The sequence below is a fragment of the Grammomys surdaster genome, unplaced genomic scaffold (genome assembly GCF_004785775.1).
Source record: "Grammomys surdaster isolate TR1022 unplaced genomic scaffold, NIH_TR_1.0 236, whole genome shotgun sequence".
In the NCBI taxonomy this organism is placed as follows: domain Eukaryota; kingdom Metazoa; phylum Chordata; class Mammalia; order Rodentia; family Muridae; genus Grammomys; species Grammomys surdaster.
The window spans coordinates 150,775-157,569 of record NW_021604681.1 but is presented as its reverse complement, the minus strand read 5'-3'; the positions used below and the strand labels follow the sequence as shown (position 1 = coordinate 157,569).

The 6,795-nt window shown below is 35.5% G+C and overlaps 1 protein-coding gene across 2 annotated transcripts in view; it reads right to left on the bottom strand.

Annotated features, from left to right (window-relative positions):
- The window catches only part of Il13ra2 (interleukin 13 receptor subunit alpha 2), a 49,710-nt gene extending 45,364 nt beyond the window's left edge, over positions 1-4,346 (bottom strand). For both annotated transcript variants that reach the window (XM_028773879.1, XM_028773890.1), the window contains exon 1: positions 4,114-4,346. The gene's annotated coding sequence lies outside the window, so the exon portion shown is untranslated. The remainder of the gene's footprint in view (positions 1-4,113) is intronic.
- Between the last annotated feature and the right edge of the window lie 2,449 nt (positions 4,347-6,795).

Sequence of the window (6,795 nt, the reverse complement as noted above, 5' to 3'; positions counted from 1 at the left end):
ATAGATAGATAGATAGATAGATAGATAGATAGATAGATAGATAGATATAAAATAATCAAGGGAGAGGATAATAGAATCTTCCTATTTATCACATACATCATTCCTTTTTTTGAGACCCCATAGTGTAGATTCACACAGATCCATTTCCAAAACCAGCCAACCAACCAACCAACCAACCAACCAAACAAACAAACAAACAAATCTCTTCATGAGACTGTATCATTTCTATTTACTGCTCTGCCTCCTGAATTGGACTCCAATACATATTTCATATTTCATCTTTGTATGCATATCTGCTGGAGATACAAAAGGCAGAGGAGGGGAAAAGGAGGATGAAAAGAAGCTGGACAGAGTAGCTGCTCGTGTGTAGGTTTGACTTACTGGTTTTGTTCACATTGCTTATCAGTGATGTTACCCTTTCACATTATCACTTAGCTTTCAAACTGCCACACTGCCTCACAAATCTCACTTGTTGTGTTGTCCATATACTTGATGACACAGATGGGGCTTCAAATTCAAGCGACACAGATGTTGCTTGCTATGGTCATTTTAGAGAACTCAATGGCTATGAACGCTATTTTTCATAAGATGTAATGAGATTTTTTTCACAGCCAATAACTGCCTACTTATTTTCGTAACTAATATCTATGATGTTTAAAGCAATTTTGTTACCATACCTATCAATGGCTTTTATTCTCAAGCATGGTAAATCAACGCCCACCTGAAATCTTAGAATTTCAAAAGCTAAAGTCTATCTTTAAAGTAATAAGAACTATTACAATACTGTGTCACAGTGCCTTTCCTGGACCTTTCCAAAAAGAACCATCCTTCTTAATTCTGTCTCATTTCATCATGGTTGCTACAAACTAATGAACCAATGGATTCTCACATTTAACAGGTACACACAAACTCCTGACAGGGCACAGCAAGATACAGTGGTGTGTGTTATGGGACCTGTGTTTTGGCCCAAGTTCTATCACCACTGTAAGCCTAATTACATCTTTTTTCTTCAGTACTTCAGTTTTAAAAATCATGAAGAAACAGTGCTCAGTATCATAGTCAACTCCAATTACTCCCCAGAAAAGCCCTTTAAATAATCCTTGGCTTTACTATAGGAAGTTTGTTAGACAGTTTATTTAAGAAAATATAAACCTACCTTTCAAAATATGTGTGGGATCCAGAAACTTCTTGCGAATTGTCTCTACAAGCCCTATGTAGAGCTATTAATATGAACTGAAACAAATCAACTAACAAGAATAGAATTTCAAATCTGCTAACTTCCTGATATCTGTGAAAGGATAATTACTCAAATGCTGATTGTTTTACAAAATTAAAATCTTAAGATATTAATAGAATGTCTGTGGACTGGCAAGGCTCATACTGTAATTGTAATCTCCTCTTCCAAAACAGAATGGATGATATAGATACTATTTGTCACTGAATACATTTAAATATGTATATAGACTTCATACAAGCAGCCAACAAAATGGAAATCATGCTAGTGCAATGTATCATTATATGAAGACAGCACAATTCCCAAAGAACTAGGGTATAAGATCCAGTCCTATGGAAGAAATCTTAGAGTCAGTAGGTCTTGCTATGATTCTCATACCATCAACAGATAAGACTCTCCTTTTTATAATCCTCTTTAGTGAAAAGATTCCACAACATTCCTCAGGAACCATTTCCAATGTTTCACAATAAAGATTTCTGATTAAGTCTAACCCAAATCTCTCATGGTTTCTTCTTGAGTCTATTGCATCATTTGAGAATAAAGAGAGGACTGAATGACTGTCTTCCACATCTGAGTCATCAGTATATTTTTAAAGGCAAGAAGTAGGTTAGCCCTCAGGCTTCTTTTATCATATATCAATGAATACAATTCTTCACCAATCCACTCTGAAGACCCCTCTTCTGTTCTGTGACTGACATATATGTATATAGCTATGCCTTACTTTGAAGACTCCAGTAACAATCTCCCTTCAGAGATCCTGACCTTTTTATACTAAGCATATAGAACCTTCTATAATCTACTGAGCTTCTCTTTTCCTAAGATTTTTCTCTATTCTCAGAATAATATTAGGAACTGTAGCTGAGATTATCTGAACTATAATCGTATTACTGAAGTGTAAGAAATACACATTAAAATATTAAAAATTCCTGGCTCCAGTTTACAAAGAAAAAATAAGAACATTGAAATTTTAGCCTTGTGGTATCCTGTCCAAAGGCCAAGAAATTATTCAAGTGGTATTTCTCAGGAAACAACTGTTTAGACTCCTGGGAAGAAGCCAGAAAGCTGGAGTGTGATGTGGTTCTTGGCTCTCCAATTATTATGTCACCAGAAAAATATTTTGGCTAAGTATTAGATTCTTGTCCTCATTTCCAGTCCACTGCAGCCTGTAAAGTTATATGCTTCAGAGAATTTCACAGTACACTCCAAGGTGCTTTTGCATGGTTAGCTTGTCGTATGTTATACATCTGAAATTTGACCTTTTGGAATTTGTGAAGGTATTGCAAACATAAAAGGCTGTCGTCTTACATATTACTCAATAAAATAAGAACTGATGCTTCTCTAAGGCTTCTGTCTTCCATTGCTGAACCAGATTCAGCAAGAGAAATGAATGGTGATTGCTGTATCCAATTGTGACTTGGCTTATAATTGAGAAACAAACCCTAAACACAGGCCGACTACCAACCCCATGTTACCCGCCAGTGCAATTACAATTGCTCCTCAGTAGACGTAATTTTTAAAATTGCATTACATGTGTTATGTATATGTGTGCATGCATGTGGTGTGTGTGTAAAATCAAATGACATCTTGTGGAAGATGATTCTCTCTATGAGCCCTGGGGATAAAACTCAGGTCATCCAGATTGGTGTCAAATACCTTTACCCACTGTGCCATCATGACAGACTTAACTTAAATTTTAATTTACAAATTAAAATTTTATCTATTGATTGCACACATTATGTTCTTTCCAAATACTTATGTACCATATAATGGTTAAATGAAGTTAGGTAATTTTGTGTTGAGGATTCTTATATACTTTAGTATACCCATGCAATTATAAATGACATGAATCATTTCTCTATTGAGCTTAATAGTACTCCATGGTATATATTTGCCACATTTTCGTTACTTATTCATTAGTTGATGGACACTTAAATAAATTACATTTCTTGGCAATTATGAATAGTGTTACAATAAATATTGGTATGCACATGCCTACTTAGCATATTGAAGGGCATTTATTTGAATAATCACCCAGTAAGGATGTTACTGTGTTCTATGGTACAGTTCTAGCTAGCTGCAAATTTTGAGACATCTCCACACAGTTTTCCACAATGTCTCCACAACTTGATGTTCCTACCAAGATAGTACAAAAGTTCCATTTCCTCCAACATCTGCAGTAGCAGTTACCTTTCTTATTTCTGTAAATGGTGCTTTAACAGATTCCTAATATTTATTCTTTGAAAATTCCACATAGATTTTCTTAATATCTGATATTCAGCTAAATATTACTTGTTTGTATTTTATTTTTTGTCTCCTTTTTCAATATCCCCATTTCTATGAAGCAAATAGTTGTACTCTCTAATCAAATTTCAAGTGCCTACAATAAATCAACTGCTTCATAAATATGCTCTAAGTGAACTGATGTATCCAAAAAGTACTATGAAAGATACCAAAAACATTAGGTTGATACTGTAACATGTTTCATTTCGATAAGCTACCGAATTCAACCTTCACCATTACAGTTAGTGAGCTGATAATGCATTTATAGTTCATTCAGTTACATGTTACTACCAGCTCATGCTTTTAGGTATGTATTCATTTAAAAACAGTAATTACACACTGCATATCACCAGCATTTATATAGATGTTCCCATTCATATATGTGCCAACACATTTTATTATTTATAATCAGGACATGAGTACATAAAGCAAAGGCATAAAGTGAAGCAGAAAATCATAGCAACACATTTCTACACAACAAGCAGCTTGCGAACTGGTAGACATGCAAGAACCTGATGGAGATCTGATGCGAGTACAAGGAAATCCAGGAAAAGAAATAAGATGATGTCGACACAAAGGGCTAAGTGGAAATGTCTCACCTGGATCTCTAGTGCACTTTAACTTTCACCTGGTAGAGCAGCTGAGCATCACTCAGTCCTTGGATTCCTGTTTCTCAGATCCTCCTCATCCACTAACACTTGACATATCTCCCAAGGCTCCACACGCCCTGGACTTTATACAACTGCTAGAGTGTATTTCCTGAAACTAAAAGAGAGGAAAGGTGTTCAGTTACTTTACTTAAAACAGAAATGAAGCAGGATAGTCAAGGCCTCCTGGGTATCAGCTTTGACTTCTTGGGAAATGAGCCATGCTGGGACAAGGGAGCTGCCCTCTCGCTTTCCCTGTAAAAGCTTTCCTTGATCATTTCTTATCGCTAAGTGAGTTCCTTTTAAGTATAACTGATTCAAAGGAGAACAAAGACAATGCTGACACTTGGACTCTAAGGAACATTCAGAAATTCCTACATCTCTCTCTCCTCATTTCAAAAACACACGTAACAGCACATTCGTGGAAATAATTTATATTCTTGAACAATGGGAGGAAAGTGTCAGCAATCTATGTGCCAAACTTGCCTAAAGTCACTTAATTTAATATTGAGGACACACCTACCACTTTCTCCCCTGTCATTTTCTTGTCTTAGTTTTTTTAATGATCTCATGGTTCCAAAATAATTTATATTGGAAAATATTAAGTAGTGATAACTTATCACAAATCTTATGGCTTTTAAATTGTGTACTAATATTTGTACTTATGAGTTTCAAAAAAAAAACTCTGGATCAGCTCAAACTGCCCCACTATGTTAAGGAAAACAAAGTGCAGTTTTCTAAAGCACATAATCATGTTGGGGAGAGTGGAATGAAATGTTCCTCCAAATTGTCCATTTGGACAATTATACAGCTAAAATTATACAGTATATTCTACTTCTTAGTATTTTTTAAATATTTCCATTTAATATATACAAAGATGCAATTACTACTGCAAAATCAAATATTACATTCCCTAAAAACAAGGTAAGACAGTTTCTTTGACCAGGTATGTGTGTTGTGTTTGTGTGTGTGTGTGTGTGTGTGTGTGTGTGTGTGTGTGTGTCTGTGCTCGTGTGTTTGTTTAGAGTAGAGAAGAGAAATGTGAGTATGGATTATATCACTACAAAGGGCTTTGTTTAGACCATGGTATCCAAAGGTTTTCAATAATACATCATAACATGTTTGTTATTTTAAACATATTCTTTTAGGAGATCCACATTAGTTTATATATTATATACATGCATTTACTTCATAATGGTTATTAATATCTTTAGCCATAAAAAGTTACAGTTAATCCTACTGTTATTATACACAGTGTGTTAGCCAGATTTATATCAAGTTGACACAAGGTAAAGTCATCTGAGGCACTGGAACCTCAAGTAAGAAAATTCCTCCGTAAGACTGGGTTGTGGGTAGACCTGTAAAGGCATTTTCTTAATTAATAATGGATGGGAGAGGACCCATCTCATTGTGGGTGGATCCATCCCTGGGCTGGTGGTTCTAGGTTCTATAAGAAATCAGACTAACCAAGGAAGCCAGTAAGCAACATTCAGCTCCTGCCTCCAGGTTTCTGCCCTGGTTTAGTTTCTGTTCTGACTTCCTACGATGATGAACAGCAATAAAGAAGTGTAAGCCAAATAAACTCTTCCCTCCCCAATTTGCTTTTCACTCACAGTGCTTCATCACAGCAATAGAAACCCTAACTAAGACATAGAATATAAACATTAAACAATTCCTGGAAACCTTTAAATTTGTAGAAAATTTTAGGAGGCATGATTCAATCAGTGGCGGTATGATTTCTATTTACCTGAGAGGCCAAATCTATTCCATCTTAGAAATGGCCTCCATCTTAAAAGAAAAAGGAAAAAAAAGAAAAAAGTCTGAAAACTTGACCCATAACTGAACCCAAGCTACACTCAAGTACCAGGAAGGACCCTCATGGCCTGTCCTTGGCCAGAGTGACTCCCTAGCTACTTCCTAGCAATAGTTAATCAAAGCTTAGTCTGATTGTTTCAGATGTAGTTTCTGACTGTTCCTGATTGTATAAGGTCTTGCATCAGAGCACCCACCTGTTTACTTACAATAGACATTCATTTAGATACTAGCCAGGCTAGACCCTCCTCCTCCACAAGTACTTTCGTTTCCTATAAAATCTTGTCCTAATGAGAATTCTGGGCTACTTCACCAAACTGTCCTTTGGACCAGTGGTGAGTAAACCCAAACTCAAGTTTGTAATAAAGAGACCCTAATAGGATTATATCAGAAATGGTTCCTTGATGGTCTTTTGGGGTTCATGACACAAATCTAATAATGTAGCTGTCCAAGAATATTTTCAATTGGTTGTACATTTGTGCTTATGTTATTGATAAAACTAACCTTATGACATATTGATAAAACTGCCAATATTCTTTTTGAGTACTTTTGAAACAATTGTGTGAGGGTTTCTTTCAAAGTAAATAATGACACTGAGAAATCAAACTAAAATTATATAAACTACAAGATATTCCAATATATCGAAACCAAACTAATAATGATGTGTGTATCCAAACCTTCTCACATTTGTTCTAAGGTATTCCTTCACCCATGTTGAATAATAATCCTCTGTGGTCATCTGGAACCTTATAGACCAAATTCTAGTAACATTGTGTGTGTACACACACACACACACACATATATATATATGGAGAGAGAGAG